The sequence below is a fragment of the Desmodus rotundus genome, chromosome 11, assembly GCF_022682495.2.
Source record: "Desmodus rotundus isolate HL8 chromosome 11, HLdesRot8A.1, whole genome shotgun sequence".
NCBI classification, from domain to species: Eukaryota; Metazoa; Chordata; class Mammalia; order Chiroptera; family Phyllostomidae; genus Desmodus; species Desmodus rotundus.
In genome coordinates, this window is record NC_071397.1 from 12,642,404 (window position 1) to 12,668,246 (window position 25,843).

Consider the following 25,843-nt stretch of genomic DNA (forward strand, 5'->3'; position numbering starts at 1 on the left):
TATGGAAAACCACAAAAGATAGTGCAAAATCCTGGGCTAGCACTACCCCTAGGCCTGAAGAGCAGAGAGGAAGGGAGATGTTTCCAGAACAGGTTGATGTAGAGTGCTGAGGGGAGAAGCAGAGTTTGCTACCCCAAACCATGCCTTTTGGGGATACTGATTATCCAGAGATGGTTATTTTCAAGAAACAAGATGTATGAAAAACCTTTTATCTTTTCCTTAATTTATTAAAAGAATTTAGCTGGAGGATCTGCCACAGGAGGAGAGCTATCAGCACAGATCACCATGGTTTAATATAAACTAATGTGCGGTAGACAGGGAGGGACCTGGCAAGGCCCCTTCGATCAAAGTCCTCCGCGTCACATGGTTAAAGGTGGCCCAGCAAACACCTGTTTGCCACACATTTGCTTTTCTGCCTTCATGTGAATTGCTTTCCTACCCTCTGAAGTCCAAATCACAACTCTTTAGGTCAAGGTGTCATGTAAGTCTCAACTGCTCAATTTGTCCTCAGGTCCCATATTCTTACAGATCCCTCACATGTAGATATGAAATAAACTTTTAGTTTCTTCTGTTTGACTGTCCTGTGTCAATTTGATTAATAGACCCACCAGGAGAACTTGGAAGGGGAGAAGGAAAATTGCTTTTCCTCCCCAGAGCTGGGACAAGGTTCCCTGATAGACCTTTGGTTGAGGGATATATTCAGTCCACAGTGGCACCACGAAGAGAGTGCCAGGGGAATGAATATCTCCACCTTTCTCTTTCTGTGGTCTGCTGGCACCCAGCCTTCCACCAGCCAAACCCAACTGGAAGCCGGAGAAAATCATCCACATTCCCAATTCATGGCTCCCTTCAAGAAACCTTCTGGAGCCGCTCTTCCATATTAAGCTCCCACAGGACAATAATTCAATTAATCCAATTCCCTAAGAAAGCAGCTTCTTACGAAGTTTTATGAAGTTGGAGGGAAAAAGCAAGTTGTGGATCTGTGGATCAGCTTCTGGGGTACAGTACAGAATGGAAAAGGATGGAGAGAGTTTTGCTGGGATCAACTAAAGAAATCTCACTTCTACCTGGGTAACAGTCTAGAAATTTCGTATGTTAATTTCAATTGAACTGGCTTTCCAACTTGATTTAAAAATATAAACTTGAGTCATTTGTACATTGACAACTCAAACTAGAGCCCATATAATGCAGTCACAGATTCACCATTTCTGCCTGCGTCATTTTTTTTCCTAAAAAAGAAGTAGAAGGGGAAGGAGGCGCTCTCTGTGGGGTACCCTCTGCCTGCACCACTGTGGGACATGCATTCTTGAGCCCAGTATGAAGAAGACCACCCTTTCATTCGTTGCTGTGGATGAGCCAAACAATTATATGCAAAACAACTTTTCACAGGAGAATGGCACTTCAAAAGTGAATAGCAAAGCAGGTGAAGGTTGCTATGGTAGCCAAAGTAAGGTTTATCCTGTTATCTTTCATCTTCTGCTTTCAGATGGGACTCAGAACACACTGAGAGAAACAGAGTGAAAAGGGAAAAGAGCAGGGAGTGACACATGCTGCACCTCTGAGGAAAATCCAGCCAAAAAAATTCAATTTCCTTTAGTAAGAGAGAAAAGCCAGCCTAGAAGGTTCCCTGGATAGCTGGTCATAACTCATCAGAAGACCAAGGAGGCAGGTTTCACTCCCTCTTACAGAATTAGCAGATGATACTGGCTTCCTTGTAAGGGTTTTGAATGCAAGAAGGAAAGGAAGGTGGAAAAGAGGGATAAATATCCCTACCTCAGTGTCCAGCATCCAGTATGCTACTTTTCTTCTTAAATACAGCTAAGTGTTCAGGTCACTTCCCCCTTTAAAAATCTCCCATAACTCATGAAGATCAACCACATTCAATAAAAACAGTTCTTCAGGCCAGCAAACCAGGACACCCCCAAGAAGATTATAGGCTCCCTGTCCAAATTTGTCAACTCTTTCGTTAGTGCTGAGAAAAAAGCTCAAGTCTCTGCAAACGAAGCCAGGGACCCCTTCGCCCCTGGCGTCCTCACCCCTCGGCACTTTCAGGCATTTATCCTTCAGAGTACTCTACGAGTCTATTGAAACTTGTGTAGTGTGACTATAGCACAGGCATTTGTGATTTTACATATTTATACAGGGACAGCAGGAATGTATGTCTGAGAAAGAAGGAAGGGGTCAGCCATGCAGATATCTGAGGGAAGACTTGCCAGGTAAAGAAGCCGGCAGAAAAAAAGGCCGAACAGCAGGAGAATCTTGGTAGTTGGAGTCCTGTGCGGCTGCGTGGTGAGGAAGGGAGGGTGGTAAGAAATGCGTTCGGCGGGGAAAGCAGGAGGCCAGGACAGGTGGTACCTTCCAGGCTGTGCAGAGGATTTGCTATTTACTATGGGATGAGGAGCCACGGGAGGATTTTGAATAAAGGAGTTTGACAAGCTAACTTATGCTTTAAAATAATTTCTGTGCTGGCTATTTGGAAAACAGACCAAGACAATAAGGGTGGAAGGAGAGGGCCAATTAGGAACCTATTGATGATAATCAGGCAGGCAGTGATGGTGACAGAGGCCAGAGAGGTAGCAGTTGAAATAATGAGAAGCAATAGGATTTGAGGTATTTTTAATGTACTTACAGCATTTGCTGATGGACTGGATATGGAGTAGGGAAGGGTTCAAGGACAACGCCAAGGTTTTGACCTGAGTACCTAGAAGCACAAAGCTGCCATTTACTAAGATGGAGAAGACTATAGGAGGGACAGGTTTGGAGGAATGAAATCAGAAGTTCACTGTAGGATACGCTAAAGATGCCTAGTACTCACCTAAGTCATAAGCAGTTGGTGCTATGGGTCCAGAGTTGAGGGGAGAGGGGGTGTCTTAGATCATAGTTAAAGCCATGGGACTGGATGAGGGAATTAAGTGAGAAAAGAGACCCAAGGTCCGAGCCCTGGAACAGACCAGCATTTTACAGGAATGCTGATGGTACAATCTCATGGCTGTGTTACAAGGACTCAATGAGATAATTCCCATAAAGCAATGAAAATAGTCCTGGGGGCCTTCTTCAACAACCAACAGCCATGCCTACATACCTCCTACCGCCTGTTAGCCTCTGTCTCCTCCACAGCCTAGACCTGGTGGAAGTTCTCACAGTGCTCAGTAAGGTGGGGGCGGAAAAAGGAAACCCCGTTCTCCCCATGAAGGCCACAGAGGGGACAGTGTGCTCACTTGTACTCCAACCTGGAATTCTGCACACTTTCCCACAGCAACATAAACAGTTTCTAAAATCTCTCGAACCAGAAACTCGGTATGTTATCTCAACTATATCATGCACAGAATAGGCTTTTGGGCTAGCCTGAGTACCCGGTCATCATTTATGGTGTTTCTCTGAGAAAATACACTCCAAATGCCAAACATCTCAATGGAAACCTACATTCAAGAGGAAGCACATTGTCTCCTCACATAAAAGGACATATATATAAATTCTAATGATAAATGTACAGGGACTTCCTTTTAACAGCAAAGTCCTGTGACACGTAAGTTATATTTTAGATGCTCAACCATGATTCATAAAGTCCAGCGAGAGTCTCTTTGGAGTGTCTGTGTTCGTTTACCTTGTCACATCTGTCTGGGAACCTCCCCACTTCCCGCTTCACTCCCTAGTGCTCAGCCAGGCGACAAATAGGTCATTGATCATTTTCAACTCCAAGATAAATTCCCTATCATGCTACATTTCCTCATCATAGCCTTTATCTTATATGGTATCATTGTTTAGTTGCCTTCTTCCCAAGTAACTCTGTAAATGCTGGGTGTGTCTATGTCGTTCACATTGCATCTCCAGAAGTCCCCATAGGATCTGGCACTTAGCAGAGAATCTCTAGAATTTCTTGAATGGGAAACTCGAAACTCAACATTGGTCCTAGCCCACTCCAGGACTCATGAGTCTCATGGAAAAAAATGAATCTAGAGGATTCTTTCAGAGTGAAGCCAATCGATGTGAGAAGGAGGGTGTAGGGGCATTGGGCCTCTTCTGAAGGAATAAGATACAGGGACTTGCACCCAGAGCAGCGCTCCCTGGGTGGCTTTTGGAAGCCCAGCGAGAAAGAACACCTTCGTAGGATTAGCTTGAGGGCCACCTAAGAGTGCCAAACTTAAGCTTCAAATCTCCAGTTTTCCAGAAGATTGTTTTTCTTAAATGACAATGTGATGTCCCTATGTGCCACAGCCCTGAACCCTTAGGAATCATGCTTTAGGGGATTTTGATGAGTCACAGGCATGCATGCCTGTCTGTCTCTATAAACCATTTTTAAATGCACCCTTACATTCACGGGTCCTTCCATAACTTGCAAACCCCTAACGCTTACCCATGCTTTCCTCTTCTCTCTTCATGGTACACTGTTTGATACTTCAGGATGATCAGTTACGACCCTACTCTGTACCTTCTGAACGGCAAAGATTACATATATCACACACACACACACACACACACACACACACACACACCTCGGCACTCGATCAATGTCTAGTGAACTGTTTCACGGGATGCCTGGGCTATTTTTTCCTTCTCTTTATTCTTTTTGATGAGAAACCATAATTTATAAACCACCAATAAAACCGCAGATTTCTAATGGGCTGAACTCCTCCACATCACCTCCAGCCACCCACTGTCAGTAACAACACAACTAGAACACGCCAGCGGTTGCGCTGGTACAGTGTCTGCTCGGCCAGGTCACGGCCTCAGAAGTATTTTCATAGAGGAAACTACATGTTGTTATCCACAGCTAACCTGGGACTTTTTCAATGATAATTGTCACATCAATCACTGGAATATTTTTATAGTGGATAAGGAAAGACTGCTGGTTACCATTTAGGTCTGAATAATTTATTTAAAATAGCCATGGTGATTAAACCATTATTTTCTCTGATTTCATTCTTTAACAGCACTCTTTACATAACTCCTCATGAAAAGAACTGAGGATGAATTTACAAAACAGAGATAATATTGTAATTTTTGACTATTACGTATACACTTGTATATCCCTCCTTTAAAATTATGTACTGAGAACGTACTGCATGCAAACTCCTGTGATGATTCTAAGTTGGACAGAAAGAGCCACTCCTGAGCAGCTGGTAGGGGAGAGGCACCACGATCGCACAGGGACGGCCAGGCCTAGGTGAAGGGAGCGGCAAGGTGAGCACCAGAAGAGATGAACGGGCCGTGCTCTGGGGTCTCCTAGGAGGAAGGGATCCGGCTAGAGGTGGGAGTCAGGAAATTACTCCGGAGCAGGCAGTACTGGAGAAGAGATGATGAGGAAATGGCAGACACTTAGAGAGAGAACCAGGCAGAGCTGTAGAACATTCCAGGCTGAGGGACAATCTTGAGCAATTGTACGAATGAGGAAGAGCTCAGGGGACATTTAGAAAACTACACACGTCCAGACTGACACCTGGGAGAGAGGTAGAGGGAGGCCACCTTGTTATGTACATTTCACACACATAAAATCTGCTTCCAGCTGATCGGCAAAAGTGCCAGGGCCAAGGAGTATTCTTGGGGTAGCAGCATGTTGTCATCAGATTCATGAGATGCCCAAGCAGCTCAGCTAAGAGTGAGAGGGTTTTGTGGCTGGAAGACCACCGAAGTAGCTATCACTAGGGTTTTGCAGGAAGTGCTATGGGATGACTTGTGTTCCCCCCAGATTCATATGTTGAAGCCCTAAACCCCACTCTGACTGTATTTGGGGAGGGGCCTTTAGAAGATAATTAAGCCTAAATGAAGCCATAGGGTGGAGCCTTATGAGAAGAGGAAATCTCTTTCTCTCTCTCTGTCCTCCCACCCACACACAAAGGAAAGGTCATCTGAGGACACAGCAAGAAGGCAGCTGTCTGAAAGCCAGCAAGAGAACCCCCACCAGGAACCAAATCATCTTACACCTCCATCTTGAACTTCTCAGCCTCCGAAACTATGAGAAACTTAAGCCACTCAGATTGCGGTACTTTGTATGGCAGCCCAAGAAGAAAAAATGCAAGTTCTGGTACAAGAAGTGGGGTGCTGCTGTGACAAATCCTGAAATTATGAAAGTGGCTTTAAAACTGGGTAACGGGTAGAGGCTGGAAGAGTTCTGAGGTGCATGCGAAACAAGGCTGAGATTGTCATGAAGAAATGTGGGTGTTAAAGGCAATTCTGGGGAGAGCTCAGAAAGAAAAGGGAGAGCTGGAAAGAAAGCTGCCATATTCTTAGAGAATATATAAACAATCATGAACAGAATTAACATGGTCTATCATTCAGCAAAGGGAAGAATGACCCTGAGGGCAATTCATAATCAGCAGGGTTGCCACTCCCATGGCTGGCCAAGGGGCAGACTGCTTCCTCCTTAGTGTCAGAGGGCTGGGCCCTGGCACAGAGTCACAGGGGGGAGGCCGTCCCAGATAACTGTGCAGGTGGCACCCCATGGAGACAAGGGACAGGGCCACCCCACAGACCCAGGGGGATGATACCACCACTCCAGAAGGCCTGAAGGGCAGAACATTAGGCCAAAGATGACTATTCTTGAGCCTAAATCTCATAAAGTGAGATTTTTCTTTCTTCCTTCTGATTTTACTCTTTTGGAATGAGAATGTCAGTCCTATGCCTGTCCCAAGGTTGTATTTTGAAAGCACGTGACTTGTCTACTTGTATAGGTTTGTGGCTGGAGAGGAATTTTGCCTCAGAAAGATTTCACCTCAAGTCTCACTCCTGTCTGATTTAGATGATACAAAGATTTGGACTTTAGACTTTAGAGTTGATGTGGGAATGAGTTAAGACTTTGGGGGTTATTGGGATAGAATCAGTGCATTTTGCACATGAGAAGGAAGTGAATTTGGGGGGACAGGGGCAGAATGGCATGGACTGAATTTTGCCCCCCCCCCCAATCTTATATTGAAGCCTTAACCTCTGGTATGACTACATTTGTAGATGGGCCCTTTAGGAGGAAATTAAGGCTAAGTGAGGCCTTAATCTGATAGGATTGGTGACTTTATAAGAGCAAGATGGATCTCTCTCTTCCTCCTTCCTCCCACCCTCCCCTCCTCTCCCCACAGGCACGAAGACAAGGTCATGCAAGGACACGGAGAGACGGCATCTGTCTGCCTCCAAAACTGTGAGAAACAAACTTCTGTTGTTTAAGCAACTCCGTCTATGTCACTTTGTTTGGCAGCCCTGGCTGACGAAAACAGCGATTATAGGTTTGAAAAGTGAGAAGGGGCGAGTATGGATCAGAAGCAGACTCCCGTGAAAAACCTCCTCACGGAGGCAGAGGGAGTGGGTTTCAGGAACGGTGCTGTGTGGAAGTTGGGGAGGCTGAAGACTCCCAAATCACTGTGCTTTCCATGACCTTCAAAAGCAAAGTTACAAAAAGGAGGAGCAGATGATACATTGAACAGGAGAAAAGAGTGAGTAGCTGGGAAACAACACAGGCAGCAAAAAGTGTGGAATTTTCTTTCCAGAAGCGATATGCCAAAACCCAGCCACATCCTTAGGAGAAAGTCAAGGCTGATTTTTCTCTAAACATATCTGTCTTGGTGTTTTAATACTTTTTTTTGTAAAGCAGGGAGTTCTTTTAGGCAATATTGGGAATTTCCCAAGAATTTGTTTTGTTCGGGTGATATTATTCAATTTCTGACAAATACTAGATTAAAATGACTTTCCTGTTTTTCTACCTAAGAATCTCCCAGAAGCTTTGGAAATGTTTCCCATTGGTCCAGGTAAGCATCTGAGATCCTTTATTTCATTGAAGTTGATGTTAAAGTAATTTCTCAGAAAGCCCTGACAAGCATCTCTGTCATTCCACATTGAGTAACCTCAAAACCTGCCTGAAAAGACAGGGCTGCTCTTGACTTTGTCGTTTCCCCCCTGGCACTTGACATCATTAACTCCCAAGCGGTTTATTTCTAACTATTTCTTTTACCTCTGCTTCATCCATGTTCCAACAAGGAGAGGCCCCATTTGACCATAGAGTCAACACAGTTTGGGCCCACAGTTCATCTCTAGTACCTAGCACATGTCCTAGAGGGAGGTCAACCACCGCCTGCTAATACCTGGTCACCTGGAAATCAGTTTGGAGGTAAATTCATTATGCACAAACCTGAGATGTCCTCCTTAGGACTCGACGACTATTAGTTAAGGAGGGAGAAACTCTGTCCTAGCTGCTTCTACAGAAATCAAGAGTAAGCATGGACAGGATGTCATAGAAGCATCCCTTTGCCCTTTTCAAAACACAGCCACTTGAGCATGCTTCTGGTAATTCAAGAGTCACGTTCTGCCCAGGCTGACTAATTGCTTGACAGTAAAGCCCAGTGGCTTATTTTTAACTTCAGGCGGGCGAACTGTTAAGTTCATTGGGGCTGGAGGGGGTGCTTTCTTTGGCAAGGAGGAGAGCCGGTCACTGGCAGACCGTCTGCTCCACCCCTTACCTGTCCAGTGTCAACTGACTTGAAGGGAAGTAAAGGATGATTTGCAAGGCTTCCCTTCTCTTTAAACAGGAAGAACAACTGTAATTCAGACCTTCTTTAGCCATTGCAACTTTAAATTTATTTTGCTATAACCACTTGTCCCCTCCACTCCAGCTGGCTTCTGTATTTACATGCAAACAGTGTAGTTGAATTGCTAGATGCTCTCCAGGGTCTGCTGATGACAGTTGCTCCTGCTCCCGGGCAGAGCCGAGCGCTATACTGGATGTCAGGCGTTGTTTATTCACTCAGAAACATCACACCAAGGGTCTACCATGTGCTTGATGAATAAACGAAGCAAACTGAGCCACCCAAGACTTCTGCCATCATACCTTTCACAGTCAAACGCCCCGGGATGTCGTGAATCAGTAAAAACGTTTTTGTGTGTGTGTGGTTTTTACATACTTATTTTACTATTTTTAATTTTTCAGTTATGGTTGACATGCAATGTTATAATAGTTTCAGGTGTACAACATATGATCAGACGTTTATATAACTTACAAAGTGATCGCCCAGTAAGTCCTGTACCCACCTGACACTGTACATAAGTACTATAAAATTACTAACTATATTCTTATACTGTACATCCCCGTGACTGTTTTTATAACTGGCGATTTGTTCTCCTTAATCCCTTCCCCATTTTCACCCCCCCACCAGCCCCCTCCCACTCAGCAAGCATTAAAATGTTCTCTGGATCTATGAGTCTGTTTCTTTCTCTTCTTTCAAAAAGGGGTCTTCTTTCTCTTTTATCGATTCAGTGTTCATCGAACAGGTATTCTCAAGACTTCCTTTTTAAAATTTCAAATGAAGGAAGGAGTAAGAAGATGGGCTAAGCAGCATCACTAGAGAGTGTGGAGTGGAGAACAGGGCAGTGCTGCTGGGTGATGCTAAAGGTTAAGGCCTTTCATCTGTTGTCACCAAACCAACCTCACTGTCTGACCCTCCACAACCTTATGAGATCGCAGGGCAGTTGTTATTATTCCCATTTTATAGAGTAGAAAACTGGGGCTCAGGAAGGTCAAATGATTTGCCCAAGGTTTGCCAGCTGGAATAGCAGAATCAGAACTAGAATAAAGATCCCCCGAATCTTGACCTACCATTCTTCTCATTTCCCCAGGCACAAATAATAAGTAAAGTAAAAATACAATATTTTTTGCACATAAACACACATGAGGTAGCACAAAGGATCCATAAAGCGTATGAAACACATAGTGATGAGTTAGGTAAAAAACAACCCAGTCAATATCAGTAACAACATAACTAGAATGCTCTCAAAAGTGATCTAATCAATCCAAAAATTCCAATGATACTTCAGGAGGGCTTCTGATGTTCAAAGTGCTCAGGTACGGTGGACACAACGGTGAATCACAAAACATGGTACAATCCCTCAAAGACTGTAAGGCCGCTGGAGGTGGAAGGTGTTCAGTCTTGTGCTCCCTACCTTGCCCAGGCTGTGCACTCAATACCGATGAGTTGGCCACAGGCTCAGTGCAGGCCTTTGTGCCCCTGAAGGCATGAAAGTAGCTGAAGAGGAGGAAGGCAACAGTAGGCCTTGGCTGCAGTAAGTGCTCAGGGGCATCCCTACTTTCATAGAATCGTCCCCTTCCCCTCTCTCCAACTCTGAAACTTAATGATACAAGCACTGCACGGATTTGTACTAGCTTGTTTACTAGACATAAAAAGCCAAAAACAGGAAAGCAGGGGCACAAAAGCCTGAGCACTTTAATCCTCTTTAGGATAAACTTCCTGGGGAGCTCTTTAAGGCTCAATTCATAAAAATGATAACATTGTCCGTAACATTTTTGTGTAATACACACATATAGAAGCTAGCATCAAATAGGGTCAAAACCCCAGATGCTGGAGCACTATACCTGGCTTCATATCCCAGCTGTTCCATATACCAGCTGTGTGACTTTGGGCAAGTTATCAAACCTCCCTGTGCCTCAGTTTCCTCACCTGTCAAATGTAGATCAAAATGTCATGTTATGAGCAAAAGACTCAACACCTTGCACATAGGAAGCAGTAGATAGGCATTACCTATTTATACAAACATTATCTACTGAAAAGAGATTTGCCAGGTAACATCTTCAGAACCATGACAAAGTACAAGTAATAAGGTAACGTTAATGATTCCTACAACATCAGTGCTCTCCCCATAGTCGGTTGAAGACCTGGTCCATCCATCTCACCATCCTTAGGATGAAAGCACCCTGCAGAAGGTAGTATGGTCAAAATCACCTTAGAGAAAGAAATGGCCACAGCTCCTACCACCCAGTGCCTAACTCTAAACATACGGAAATGTTTGATGAGCTTTTGGTTCAAGCTCTCCCTGATAATGTCCTAAAAAGCCACTGAATACCTCTGTTACCTAAGAAGGCAAAAGAATTTCCATAGCCCCTGCCTAACCATAGCCCTGCATTTAAAGATAAACATTAATAACAATAATAATAACCACCAGTGGTCATTCTCACTAATGAAACGCAAGCTCTCAGGATGTTATAATGATCTATTGCAAAGACTAGAATATACAAAGAATGAAAGAGCTGGAAGGAAGTTTGGTGATCACTTTGCCCACCCCTCTACGACGTAAACTAGGAAATGGAGGCCAAAGTGGCTAAGGGGAGGCGCCGTCTCTCATGGGGAAACCACTACCAACCCGAACAGAAGCCCAGCTCTTCTGACTCCCCCACTCTGCCCCTGCAGCGTTCTCCCCGCGCCCTGCAGGCTGTCGGGGAACAATAATCATGACAGCAATAACAGTAAAACACTTACTGGATATGTCCACGTGTTCGACACTTTTCTACTTCGGTTATTAAAATTTTAAGAAGACAATGAATTGTGCACAGAAATAAAGTGTCCTTTGTTTTAAAGACTCCCCAAGGCTACCCAAGGTTGGCGCTGCTCTTATCCAGCCTTTACCTGCAGGCTTCCAAGCCCTCAGCCCATAAGCTGCTCTGCAAGCCCACATGCTACAAAATTACCCTCTCCTCTCTCTGCAGCAGAAGTCACAGTCTTCTGTTCCAGTGCTCCAAAATCTTACCAGGAGCTCACCGGAAGCAATACCAAAGAGCTAGGGATAAATACACGGCCACAAAGACCACTTCCTTTGATTGCCAGCACGTAACAAGGCTCTCCTTTTCTTTTCCCAGGAATCACCGATGCACTCATTTTTGACAATCCCAATACATCGTCATTATCTTCTCTGATTAGATGGGGCTGGTACCACTTCCTAGCCCACACTGACAAACCTTTACGTCCATGGGTGCTGTGCATACAACTGTCAGTTATCAGAATGAGGACAGAGAGTGACAGAGAACCAAAGGCACCGTGGTTGACAGGGCCAGTCAGAGAACCTCAGCAAGGGAGAGAGAGTTTCAGCCGAGGTCAGACTGTAACCTCCCCAGATACCACGGACAGGTTGAAAGATGTCAAGGCTTTATTGGAAGAAAGACTTATCCTCCCTGGTGGATGGAGGAGCATTTCTGGAGAGGAAAGTTTCCACTATGTAGTGCAGAGGAATTTAGTTAGTTCAAAATTAAAACATGTGCAGACCACTTTTTAAAGGAAAAATATTATACTGTCTCCTCCGAATTCTGACTTAATGTTTTTTTATTGTAATGATACACACATAAAAACTAAGTTCTTGGTTTTAACTCCTTTCTAAAACCATCAAAATCTGACTAAATGAACTAACCAAATAAAAATGAAATTTAAAAGCCAAACCAATTCAAAGTGACCACAATGACTTCACATTCAGGTGATGATGTTCTATTAAAAGTAACTTGCAATTTGATACTGAAAACTCCAACGCAGGTGTTCTGGAGTTCAGAATGTTCCTACCACTCTGTGGCAGGACCCTCCTCCCACATTTCTGCACGCACAGCAAAACTAAGCATTGCTGGACCGGGGCAGTGCTCCACGCCGTCTTGTGGCCTTCACTTACAGCAAAGTACATGATTACGTCTACCAGTTCGTCCCCGGAAGTCCACAGCAACTGAAGTTGCATTGGCATGAACTCGACTGTTAACAAAAAACACAAATTCAGGCACAAAATCACATGGCAGTATTATTCATTATAAGGTGGTCCTCTGGATGATCCAGAATATGCTTGTGTTATTTTAGATTATCACTGAAATAAAAAACTCACAAAATTGAAGCACTATCATATGGAAGTCCTATGCCCCTCCCCATGAACACCTCCACAAATCCCACGTGGACGAGGAGTGGTGGGCTCTGGAGGCAAAGAGACCACTAGTGAGTCCTGGTGCTACCACTTCCTACCTGTAAGACCTAGGCCAGTTAATCAACTTACCTGACCGGGGATTCCTCATCTAAATAAAATAGAGATAAAAATAGACCCTACCTCACAGGGCTGTTGAGGGGACTATGTGTGATAACATGTGGAAAGATCTTAGCCCCATGCCTGGGATTTAATCAGTGCAAAATAGCCACTATTATTCCTGATCAGCTACTTTACAACCAAGCTCCCCAAGAGAGGGAAGGATGCACTTTCCCACCAAAACAGAAGCACTTCAGCGTAATCTGAGACAAAAGCCTTCCATATGTCTAACTTAGGAAGGTTCAGCCACTGCTGCCCCTCATATCTGTGCTTTGGTGCATGATAGAGATGCGGCACTACATCCTATTCCGAGAAGAGGACTTTTGACACGTAAGTAAAACTAGACAAACTCACCTGGTGGAGTTAGTATTATAGTTAGCAACTGTGTGAGCAGACCGAAGGCTTTAAAGACATTTGAAGGTGCTGAAACTGTCAGTCTGTGCTCCTGAATTAGTTAGAATGGATATAAAAATCAGTTCACTTTACCACCGACTGAGTGCACGCCACACGCAAGCCATTGTGAGGTGTAGCGGGGCCATGGGATGGATCATACAATGGCCTTCATCCTCAGTGCACTTTCCACGCAGAGCAGGTGCCGCTAAGCAAGCAAGAAGCTGGGGTCTACTGGACTCTAACTCGCTAAGACGGGGACTGTGTTTTTCTGTTTTTTATACCCCAGTGGCTAGCACCACACCTGGTGCACAGTAGGAGTAAATGAATGAGTGAATGAATGAATGAACAGACTGACATATGAATCAATGAGATATAAAGTTTAGACCATGTATGTGCTATAAATACAGGTTGAAATAAGACTGATGGCTCTTTTGATGGCTTACAGATTGAGGAAATCATGAAAAGACAGAATTTGAAGGAAGAATAGAATTTCAAGAAGCAAAGATAGGAGAACGTCCAATTATAATTTTATATAATTGCAATATGTTTTAAATTAGTTATCATTAAAAAAACAGTTCTCATTTTGATTATTATTATGCCTAGCATTTCTATAACATTCTATATCTGTAAATTATATGCAACTGCTTCTTAGTTCGTTATTTATTATAAAGCTTTTGATTTATTTATAAGTAACTTAGTGGTTAATTATTTATCCGAATAGGAAGCTGAAAAAATAATATCTGGGCTCTAGCAGCCATGTCCAAATTATTGCTATTGGTCTCCTGGGGTCCTCAAATAAGTAGACATAAAAAAAGTTCTTCAGCAATTAGGAAAAGAAAGGTGTATATTTGGCAGCATCTCCATTGGCATGATCCACAACAGACATCACTGACAGAAGTCCTACAGTGTAAGGATAAGCTCATCGCAGTATCAGCACACAGTATAGAAAGAAACCATCAGCAATCATTAGCAACCCTAGGACCATAAAGGCAGCATAGGACTGGTTTGTTTAAGCAATGACAGGGTACTAGAAAGGATGCACATAAATATCTCAAACGTAGAAATTAACAGCAAGAGATTTCATTGATACATTAGAAAATCTTTAAAAGTACTGGCCTGATCAAAAAAAGAAATAATTAAAACTGAATAAAAAGAAAGCTATTATCTCACTGATGATTGCTTACCAAACTAGATAACCATTTCTACTAGATGTTTTTAAATCTAGATGATTTTAATTGATTACTGCTCATTTAAAAATGTTTTAATATTAGTATTTTAACATTAAAAAATTATCCTTTAGGTCATTGTTTATACTCTACCACCTGAACATCAACTCCTTTTTCTCTTTTTGCTTTTATTTGCTTTTGCTTTCTTTTGGAAGGAGAAGTATTATCTTAACCTTTCCAAAGCCTTATGATCACTGAGATGAAGGTGTGTGGAAAGAAAACAGATTGTAAAGAGAAAGTCCTCATTCAGAGCCAGAGGGAGGATTCTGCCAAGATCTGGGATCAGGACTCTGGAAATAACACAATTCAAAGGGAGTCGTGGTCCAGGGCGTGGGGGAGCAAATAGGGCGCTATCATAATCAGTTGGGAAATCTGCCCTGTCAGACCGCCAGGTACACTGGGAACAGCCCCAAACACCTGGTGTCAGGTAAGGGTCTCTGACCTTTATTAGTGTTCAGATGTTCTTTCCTATAAAATGTGCTCTTGAAATTTATACTGTCATAAAAATACCTTGGATTAGTTTTCACTAATATCCATTAAGGTACTTCTAACTTTGTTCAGATTAAATAACCTTCTCATAGTATCACACCTTGGCTTGAATTGTAAGACAATAGCCAGGTATGGTTATGATAACAAATGGGTGAGCTATAAAGAGGTTCAATTAAAGGTGAGAGGAAAGACCGAAAGCATGTATTATGTTTGGTCCTTCTCGCCCAAGACAAAAGCCTTTGTGATAAGTATAGTTCGGCTTCAACGATGGGACATCTAAAAGCATTTGCAAGAATAAAACTAGAAGCCTCATGAGAAGCTACTCCATCTGGAGGTTTCCATAGCGGGTGACCCTGACAGCCATTACATGAATAACACAGGGTCATTCGCTATGGCGCTGGCCCATGGGCCTCCCAGAATGGTCTAGGTTAATAAAAAGAAGGACGAAGGAGCAGACAGCCACACACGCATCTGCATTTTCTCACAGGGCACTATGGCCTGTCCCATGTCCTTTCGATGATTCCACCAGCACATTTCTGAGCCTATCTAGAGCCATCCTAAATGTCTTCATGTACAGTACTCAGTTTCCAGGTAATGGTCTGAGCGGTTTTCATACAGCCTCAAGAGCAGCTCAGGTTTCCATTTCCTCACTTCCACCTGGACACAACCTTTCCAAATCGGTCTGCACACATGTGGGGGCTATGAAAACCCTCGTGCCTTTCCAGAAAGACAGCAGACCTCCCAGTGCAGTTGCAAACCAGAATGAGAAAGGAGATCCCCCCTTCCCACCCATGTATCTCTTGAGGCCAAATCGAACCGAGGTCCAGCTGTGAGCCAAGCATCCCCATGGAGGAGCGGAGAGTTGTGACACTTAGACACGAGGTTAGAAGGTACGCTTTAAAAATCTGACCGAGCATATGTTTCCAATCCGAGCTTCACCTAAATGTCACCTTGTCAAATTTTGAAGTTTAATGCAAACAGCAGCTGTGTACGGAAGAGAAATCGCCAAGAGACAGAAAAATAAGAAAATAAAGGATACCAAATAAACACATTTATGATATGTCAGTTGATGGCCAAAATTTAACCTTGTTATAAAAGGTTGCTTGTGCGTCATAAAAAATCAAATGAGTATCGTTAATGCCCACAGCAGGAAAAAAATTAACACTTTCATGAATGAGTACTTGGCTTTCACTTGTCTTGTTGAAGCTGGGACTCAGCTCTTGAGCAAATGCATTTTGTTTGAACTACCATGAATTGATCCAAATTTATCATCCTCTATATAAGAATTCGTGATGACACCTGTAATCAAACAAATATTTTTTTTCCTGGACTAATTATTAAACCTCAAAAGAGAAGAATAAATTGAACTCCAATTTGTCCTGGCCAGACTCCATTACTAGGCTTTTATCTTTAACAGCTGCAGAAGTCAAAATATAAAATAAATTATATTAATTTAGCTCTTTCAGATAATTTTATGGGGTGAAATAATGCAAACTGGCTGTTTACCTTATAAGTTGGTCAATATAATGAACTTAGTGGGTGGTAGCCTAATAAGGAATGCAGAGACTTTTTTTTGAGAGACTGATTAATCATCCAATTAAAACTCTATGATAATGACCATTCCAGTGATTTGTAGTTATTTGCTCAACATGGTTTTTGCTGCATTGTATCTCATTTGTGGAAGGTGAAAAAAGACGTATCTGTCTAATACTTGCCCGAAAGGCCCTGTCGGCAGTCAAAGGGGAACCAGTGACAACGAGCTAAAAGCAGCAATAGAACTAATGCAAATAAGCGCACATACTTGATAATATTATGTTTTGGGACTTGAAAGGCAAAGTGAAGCAGTTCTCACTTAAGCAGAGGTTGCTGCATTCTACCTGAAGTCGGCTATAGTAGCTCAACAGGCTTCAATGACTTCGATGTGCATAAAAGTTATTTAAAATGTTTGGTGAAGTGCACTGGATGCAAAATTCTAAACACAATGTGATCCCAATTCTACAAAAATATGCATATAAAAAGACTGAAAGAAAATGCAACAAAATATTAATGGTGACTATCATTTGCTCATGGTAATGTGTGTGATTTTAATTTTCTCTTTTTATACTACGCTGTGTTTTCCAAAGATTTATAGAACGCACATATATCCGAGAAGCCATTCAAAAAGTAGGCTTCTTAGTTTTCTCGCTGAGTGGACAGACCTCGGCAGACACGGAGAAATACTCCTAGCCTTCTTGAGCAGATTCCTTGCCCTACCTGTCACTCACACTAGACGTAAGCCACAGGGATGACTTCTTGCCTTCTGCATCATGCCTATGCCTTCCCCAATCTTGGCTTTGACGTTCAGCCTTCTCTGTTTATACCGAAACACCTCTCTGGCAGTTACCACTTCTCTGTAAACCATGCCTTCCGCCCCGCTTCACCAGCGAGACCCAGGTGCATGGCCAGGTCAGCCTCCCCTGGCCCAGCCTATGGAGTCTTGGTTCTGACAAGTTACCCTTGAAAGCAATAGGTATCATAAGACAAACGACCAAGGAATAGGGCAAAGACACACAGTTTTCTTAACGCATTCTACAGAAGTCTTTCATATACAGTGGACCTCCCTCCCCTCACAGACCTGGTGTTAAACCAGGCACAACTCTAAGTGATATTTTGGGAGGTCCCTACTGTGGCACCCATCCCTAACATCCGTGGGGAGCCTTCCATTTTGTGAATTCGAGTGCACATTCCCAGACTCACAGCATTTCAGCCTTGCAGCTCTGTAAGGGGGGAAGGTCACGTATTAGTTTCCTAATTGTACAGATAAGAAAATTTCCACTCAGAGACCCGGCACTGAGTGGTTTATTCCCCTGATCCTCAAGGCGGGCTCATCTGTAAATAGTGACGATAACACCCACAGGGTGGAGTTGTTGTTGGGATTACAGGAGATAACGTACGCAGTGTGCTGAGCACAGTGTCTTGAACAGGAGCAGCATTCAACAAATGCCAGCGCCTGTGACTGTTAGGTCAATGGGAAGCTCAAGGTTACATAGCTGGGAAGTGACAGTGCCAGGAAAGGAGCCCAGGCCTTCTCATGCCAAGTCCGTGCTTTTTATACTTTATTCCCAACGCTGTAAGAGCAGTATTAAGGCACGGCCCATGTCCTCAAAGAACTCATATTTTATAGAAGGCACATCTCAATCACTTCATACAATAAAGCTGTTATTTCCACAAAGAACTAAAGCAACTGGAATAAAAACTAGGATACAGGTCCCACAATACACAACTCTTTTGTCCAACAGCTACCGCTAAAATACTTTCTCCTGCATACATTGTAAAGCTTCGGAATCCCCTGTCTCATCCTTGTTTTGAAGTGAGTTGAGTATGAGGAAATCAGGTAAGAAAATAAATCCCTTTCCATTCTAACTATAGAAAATATTGTCTATGGGCATTCTGAAATGCAGGAAGTATATGCTATATTTGGAAACTTTTCTTTAACTTCTAAAAAATACCATTCTCAACCACACTTGGTTTAAAGCTGCTTCCATCTTTAAAAAACATCCTCAACCCGATTAATAGCCTACAGCATGGGGCACCTGGCAGTTGGCAACAAGAGAAAAGACAGGAGGACAATGAGCAGTTTACAGGCAAAGGCAGAAAGTCCTCCTGAAGACAGAAGCACGTGCACCTGGACACACACAAAGTAGGAAGTCATCCCGTCTGCTGCATATTTCATGCCATCATCATGGAATCCAGGGTCACCAACCCTAGGCAATACTATTTCTTTACAGAAATCTTGGCCTATTTACAAGCTGACCAAAAAAAAAAAAAAAAAAAAAGAGTTTACAACTTTGTGTTGTGGAATGTTGATTCTTGTTTATATCTAAGAGGGTAATTTATTAATGAGCAATTGCGGTTCACAATTTGGAAGGTTCACAATTTAACATGCTGTGTATTTCTGTATTTCCGATATATACTTCCTCTGATGCTCATTATGGGTGGTCCTTAGCAAAACCATGAGGTAGGAAGTTTTTCTTCAGACATCTCTACTTCCCTTTTCCTTCTTTGATCTTTCCTTTTCCCAGTTTTCCCAAGGAGTTTATTTGGGCAGGGGGGCCCTGCATCAAAAAGAAGGTGCTGGGCCTCTTGGTGGTAAAGTGTGGCTTGCACGTGTAAGAAGGACATGGTGGGACAGCAGGAACTTGATCTTGGAGTCCTGACTGCTGGTCAGTGGCGTTTGCTGGCCCCAATCTCTTCCACCTTCATGCTCTGAATTGAGTGCGTGTGGACACGGTGCCAGGCCCCCGAGTCTCGGCAGCACGGGGTGACGGGGCCCGCAGTGGTCAGGTCCCGGTACCCCCGGTGCATATGGTGGGTCCTACTGGGGGAGGCCTAGTGCAGCCATTGCCAAAGATCTCACCTGAAGAGGGGTTTTCGAGCACCTGCCACCGTAGATATTTCCCCTGAAGATTTCATCTTCGTAAGTTATGAGACACAACGTATCATCAGTGGGACTTGTCAATGACAGGGTTAGGTGCAAAGATGCACATGCTACAGAGGGGTGATGTGTGACAGCATGAGGGGGCAGGCAGCACCCCACCACCTTGTGTGGTCGCAGCATGCTGAGGCCTTCACAGCGTTGTCTCCGAGTTCGCTGCCACCCACAGAAGCTACCTCCCTCTTCTGCATGTCTGTTTCCCTGGGACGGAGGGTGAGGACCCCCATTTACTGAGCAACTTCAATGAGGCAGACCTGTGTGCTGTGCCTGCTTTATCTGTGTCACTCCTTACAGCCCTACGACACATATATTAATCCCTCCGATTGCTCAGAGATGAGAAAACCAAGTCTCATAGAATTTAAGTGACCTGTCTAAAACGAAGAAACTGGTCAGTGACTACGGAGATTCCTCCATTTCACTGCTCATCCGGGTTTCCGCTCTCTGAAATGCAGGCTCCCCCCCAACATCGGACCCTCAGCAGCACCTGCACTAGGGACTAGTTGATATCAAGCTAATAAGGACAAGCCCCATTTGAGTTCATTGTTTTATAAGTGTTCCTAGTCTAAAGGAGATCAGGTGAGCCTGATTTTAACCCAAATCAGTGGTAAAATTTGAGACAGGATGGGAGACAATTAGAATGCAGAGCCTCTTAAGATCATCTGGTCAACCTCTTTTGCAATTAACAGACAGATTTAAAATAATGAAAGCCTGAGAGGGGATGTGATTTTGCAGAGGTCACACAACAAATCAGGCTTGAGCCCAGATGAGAGTCAGGACTCCTGACTCAGTTTTACAGCCTTAGCCACAGATATTCAAGCAGGAGGGTAAAAAAAAAAAAAAAAAAAAAAAAAAAAAAAAAAAAAAAAAAAAAAAAACCAGGCTACACAGGAATTATTTCTATGTTGTTAGTTCATTCTGGCAATTCAGGGTACTTGCTGGTCAGACTGCCTGAGCTTGAACTCTGGTGCACCTCTTACTCACTGCATAGCCTAGATAAGGTTCTCTCTTTGCCTCGAGTTCCTTATCAACTGTATGAGGATAATAATAGTGTCTGCCTCAGAAGGTTATCGTGAGAATCCAATGTGATAATCTAGGAGAGCTCTAACTTCTTTGTGCTTGCCTGTAGCAAACACTGAATACATGTTAGATGTTACCATCATACTTTAAATTATTTTTATTATTACTACTACTAGTTCAGAAAATGACAGTTAATATTTTCCCTTTTGGGAAAGAAGGAGGAAAAAACTTCCTGCTATCAAATTCTCTTTCTCTTCTCCCAAGGCAGCCATAGTCAATCTCAGGAATGAAAGTAAGATGAGTAGAAGGTTAGCACCAGGAATGAAGAAATCACCTTTGGAAAATAAAAGTGCCTGCTGAGCATTTTCATTTGATGTTCAAAGTCAAATTCCCCATCTTTCTCAAAATGATTCTTCCTTGCTTATTCTCTCATAACCCCCAGTTTTATAGAGATTCAATTAACACGTAACAATGTACCAGTTTTAGGTGTACAACATAACGATTTTGTCAGATAGATAGATGATAGATTACCATAGTAAATTAACATCAATCACCTCACATGGGTACAATTTTTTTCTCCTGACCAGAACTTGTAAGATCTCTTAGCAACTTTCAATTATAAAGCCCAGTATTGTTAACTACAGTTGCCAGAGCTTATGTTACAACTAAAAGCTTATACCCTTTCACTCTCCTCATCCATTCTGCCCACCCTCACCCCAACCTGTTCTCTGTTCTCCATACCTGTGAGTTCAGTTGTTTTTTTTTTAGACCATACATATAAGTGAGATCATGCAGTATTTGTCTTTCTCTGACCTATTTCACTGAGCATAATGCCCTCAAGGTCCATCTATGTTGTCGCAAATAGCAGGATCTACTTCTTTTTAATGGCTGAATAATATTCCATTATATATGATATATAATATATATTTAATTACATATAATATTTATTATTAGTTATAGGAATGTAACTGATTTTTGTATATTGTTTGGATCCTACAACTTTACTAAATTCAATGATTAGTTCTAACAGTTTTTGTATGTGTAATCTTTTGGGTTTTCCATATATAATATCATGTTATCTGCGAATAGAGACAGTTTTACTTCTTTATCTCTGATCTGGATGCCTTTTAATTGTTTTTCTTGCCTAAATGTTGTAGCCAGGACTCCCAGCACTACACTGCACAAAGTTGTAGCAGTGGGTACCCTCGCCTCGTTCCCGATCCAGAGGAAAGCTTCCGGTTGCAATCCCTCATGTTGCTCAAACCTACTTGTTCTCATTTCCTTCCTAACTCAGTTAGAAGCCTGACCCCATCCAGACGTCCACTCTTATCCTTCCACACCACCACCCACGTGATGACCTCGTGCCACTGACTCTCCCTCTGAAACGCTCTCTGTAGATCACGCTTCTCTCTCCGTATTCTCCCTGGTTCAGGCAAATTCATTGCATTTTGGGGGAAGGGGATTGGTTTAGACCACTCCAGTGGTCTAAAATCTGAGCTCATTCCTCTTCGTAATCCCACCTATTCATCACCTCCAAAGTCACTTTTGGAAAATATAAATTAGGTCAAATCATTTTTTCCATTAGACTGCATGGTTTCTCCTCAACAAGGTGTAGGCACAACCCAGGGGAACTGAACGCCCCCGCCCCCTGCCAAACTTCCCTGCCACCTCCCCATTTCAGAACATCTAGACATTTTTTGAACATGACCTTTCCTTCAATGAGGAATGCTAGTTCCTTCTGGAGAGACCTCTCGGTGCCTACTGGGATCCAGTCCAATTGTGAGCTCTGCAGGCTCTTCCAGATTCTCTCCACCCTTCTTTCCCTGGGCTCCCACTGAACCTGTTCCTATTTCCATTAAACACTCACCATGCTGACCATTTATTCTCATATCATTTATTCTTATCTTTTATTGCTAGATTGATTTTCTAAAAGGCATGAACTCATTCATTCAGTCTCTGGCACAAGGCCTACACAACACACAGTAGATGCTTAACAAATAGCTGTTGATAAACTGAGTGGATGGTACAGAAGTATGGGGAACGAGACCACGGCAACCATCGAAGCTGGTCTCGGCAAAGCAGTTCTGTAATACATATGACTAGCTGCCAATGATTTTTCCAATGGCTTTTCAAAGTGTGATATTTACTTGCAATTGACAAAGCTCTCAAGTCCCCACTTATGCCTGCTAAATGTTCTTCACTGCAGAGAGCCACACCCTTCCAGATTTAGTGGAGTTTTGCAGGACCTGTACACACAGACATCTTGAAAACTCTTGGGATTCTGTAGCTTTAGTTGAGAACACTTTTCCCTCACAACACTCTATGGACTGGACTGGGGCAGTAGGTGATCAATAAATGCAGATTTGATTTGCAGTGGATTTGAAAGCCAAGCGCAACTCACATTTCAGTCTAATTCGACTAAATGACTGATCACACTGAATAGCTCTATGGCTAAAGAAAATCTATGTGTAGGCTGAAAAGCAGCCAGCCCTGCCTTGGTCCTTGGTCAGTGCTGACCTGCTTCTTGATCCTTCCCAGCTTCTAGGCTTCTCCAACTTCCTTGTGTCCCCAGAATGGAGGGGGCACTTAACAAGCGTTGCCCTGTGCCTGTGATGCATTTGTCCTGTTTTTAAGTTGATGTAATATGTGTGAAAGTTGAGTTGCATTACTTAAAATGTCCTACTTTTCCTGAAGCTTCCCCTCCATATGATAGGTTAAGTGGGATTCTAGCTGAAGGAAGGGAGAAGGGCTGGGATGGTCTAGCATCCTGTCATCTCCAGTTGTGGGATTGCATGTTAAAGGAAGCCCAGAAACTTTTGTTTTCACTAAAACGATACTTAAAAAAGCTTTGGCTTTTGAAGCGTCCACTAAACACTTTATCTCAATGGAGGAAACAGAGAAAATTCAAAGCATGCACTGTGCTATATAATTCATTTTAGGATAAGAAAAAGACTGCAGCGCCTTGGAGAATAAATCATTAACTAAAAGTCAAACTCAGACACCTTGGAAACCAGTGAGACCAGGAGGCAGCAGAGGGATCAGGTGGCTGAGATTTGCCTGTTCCCTCCGGTGACTTCCACAGCGAAGCATCCCACAGGCAGGAGGAACTCAGTACACTGTGCTCCCTTCTATTTCACTTTTCCAACTTGAAGTTATTTTTAGATGACCCAAGCCGGCTAATCCCAGGGAGGACAACCCCCCCCCCACCCCCCACCGCTGCGCCTCAAAGCACCTTCCCCCTTCCCAGCACTTTCTTTTAAGCATTGGAAAAGGAGTGTCTCCGTTTTCTCCTTTGCTCTCTAAGTCCAGTCCACCTCCCCTAACCACCACTTCAAACCTCAGTCCCGGAGACCAGAGGCGTCTTTCTTTATCCTCCACTTATGCACCTGCTGCTGCTGCTGCTCCTAAGAAGGTGAACCCTGGGGCCACTAGAATGGGCAAGAGGCTCCTAGAGACCCGCGCCCTCCAGAAGAGGGTCAAGGGAGACCTCTGTCCCCAAAGCCGCTTCGGGGGCTTACAACTGAATCCAGAGACCATCCCCCACCCCCACCAACTCCCTCGGCCGGCGCGACTGGCCGCCCCTTGCCACGGTCCTCGGTGCGGTCGCGGAGCCGCACGCAGCCCCGGCAGGACCGGGTGCAGGGGAGAGCCGGCCGGCGCAGTTACATAACCAACCTGATGGGTGTCCGCGATGCGCGGGCAGAGACAGACGGTGGCTCGAGCGGTCCGTCCGGGGCCGCGACTGCGGGCGCGGCGCTGCCCGCTCACCTGCCCGCCGGTGAGAGCGCGCGTAGCCGGCGGGGGCGCGGTGCCTGCGGGCCTGGGTGTAGGGCCGTACGCCTCGCGCCCCGCCTCCTGGTCTCCGGGTCCGTGGGTCCGTGAATCTCTCCCTCCAGCCTGCTCCTCTCCACTACCTCCACCGCCGTCACCCGGGACAAAGCGGCTCCGGGGAGGGGCCGAGCCGGCGGCTCTCGCTGGAGCCGGCGGAGATGGGCGCGCCCCCAGCTCCGACTCATCGGGCCAACCTCCAATCAGACCCCAGGAAACCGAAAGCCCCTGTCTGGCCTCCTCTCATCTCCTCCCCCCACCTCACCCACCCCTTGATCCGGTGCCTACTCCACCTCCAGGGCTCCCACTGCGCCCTCGGCCCCTTACCCGCTCTTTTCCACTGGGGGTGCCCAAGAGGAGGTGAAGACCCTCTGGGGACCCAGCGCAGGAACCTGGCCACAAAAGTCTCGGCCTCGGCGAGGAGGGGCTTCTAGGGGTCAAAGCCGGGTTGGGGGGCTTCCTGGGGTTTGGAGTGGGGGTGGGGCGCTGAATATGAAGCGCAGGGTGACTGGGCAGCAACAGCCAAGAAACTGGCCGAGAAGCAAACGGTGCATATGGAATACTAGCAGAGAGACGACTCTTATCAGCGGACCGAGCCCCCCAACTCCCGCTACCTGAGTAAATGCCGGGAAGCCCCTGGAAGGTCCTCGGGGCGTTTGCGCAGGGTGGGCGCTGGCGCCCTCTGGCTGGAGCCCTACGCCTGCCCCGCCCACGAGGCTGAAGGTGCCCTGCGCGGGTTTCACAGCTTTGCCAGGATTAGCAGCCACTAGACCTACGGGACAGAAGGGCTTCAAGGACTCCTATTGTGTAAGAGCTTGTGACCCAAGGAATGGGAAGCTGGTATTATACAGGAAACGGCTGCATTTGAAATGGAATCTAGGGTAGATCTGTTGCTCAAAAAACTTAACCCCAAGAGAACTGTCTGCTGTACAAAATAAGGCAATCAGAGCCCGGAGGGGCTAATGGGTGTCACCGATGGGGGCAGAGCTTATGGGTGTCACCGATAGGGGCAGAGCTGAGTCTCCTGGCAAGAAAATGTCAAAGATCATAATAGAGAAAGTGGGGAAAATTGAAGGAAGAAGGTAAGAGTGCAGACAAATCTCAGTGAGGAAATGATAACAGATTTGTCAGTTTTGTTTTATCTTCCTAACTGCCCATAAAAAGGCCTTATTCCCTTTTATTTTTTATGCCTTTCTGTTTCCTAAGACAATATTAATATTGGATTGAAAATCTATAAGTTTCACAATTATCCTTCACTCATTCAGACACCACATTGTTTTTTTCCCAAGGCTGATATAGAAACGCATCCTTAAAAAAACAAACAACGGAAAAAGGTAGGCTGTGGCTCTTGTCTCTGATCAATCGGCATTAATATAAATAAAGATGGGATTTCAGCGTTGAAAATGAACTTAGATGCCTCCTCTCCCCACTTCTTCTGAATGCATACATTTGTAAATAGCCACTGATTTAGATGAGTTACAGAGTCCCTCCTCATCCACAGTTTCGTTCTCCACCATCTCAATTATCTATGGTCAACCTCGTTCCAAAATGCTAAGTGGAACATTCCAGAAATGAACAATTCATAAGTTTTAAATTGTGAGTA

At 44.3% G+C, this 25,843-nt stretch overlaps 1 protein-coding gene and 1 pseudogene across 3 annotated transcripts in view; both read right to left on the reverse strand.

Moving 5' to 3' along the window:
• Positions 1–24,978, reverse strand: part of RCAN2 (regulator of calcineurin 2) — a 241,183-nt gene extending 216,205 nt beyond the window's left edge. The window contains exon 1 of one of the 3 annotated variants that reach the window (XM_024557691.4): positions 24,855–24,978. The gene's annotated coding sequence lies outside the window, so the exon portion shown is untranslated. Of the gene's footprint in view, positions 1–24,087; positions 24,442–24,567; positions 24,589–24,854 lie in introns of those variants that run through there. The other 2 variants (XM_053914234.2, XM_053914233.2) reach the window with 2 other exon arrangements.
• On the reverse strand, positions 18,732–20,014 carry LOC112302412 (large ribosomal subunit protein eL20 pseudogene; annotated as a pseudogene).
• Positions 24,979–25,843: the final 865 nt, after the last annotated feature.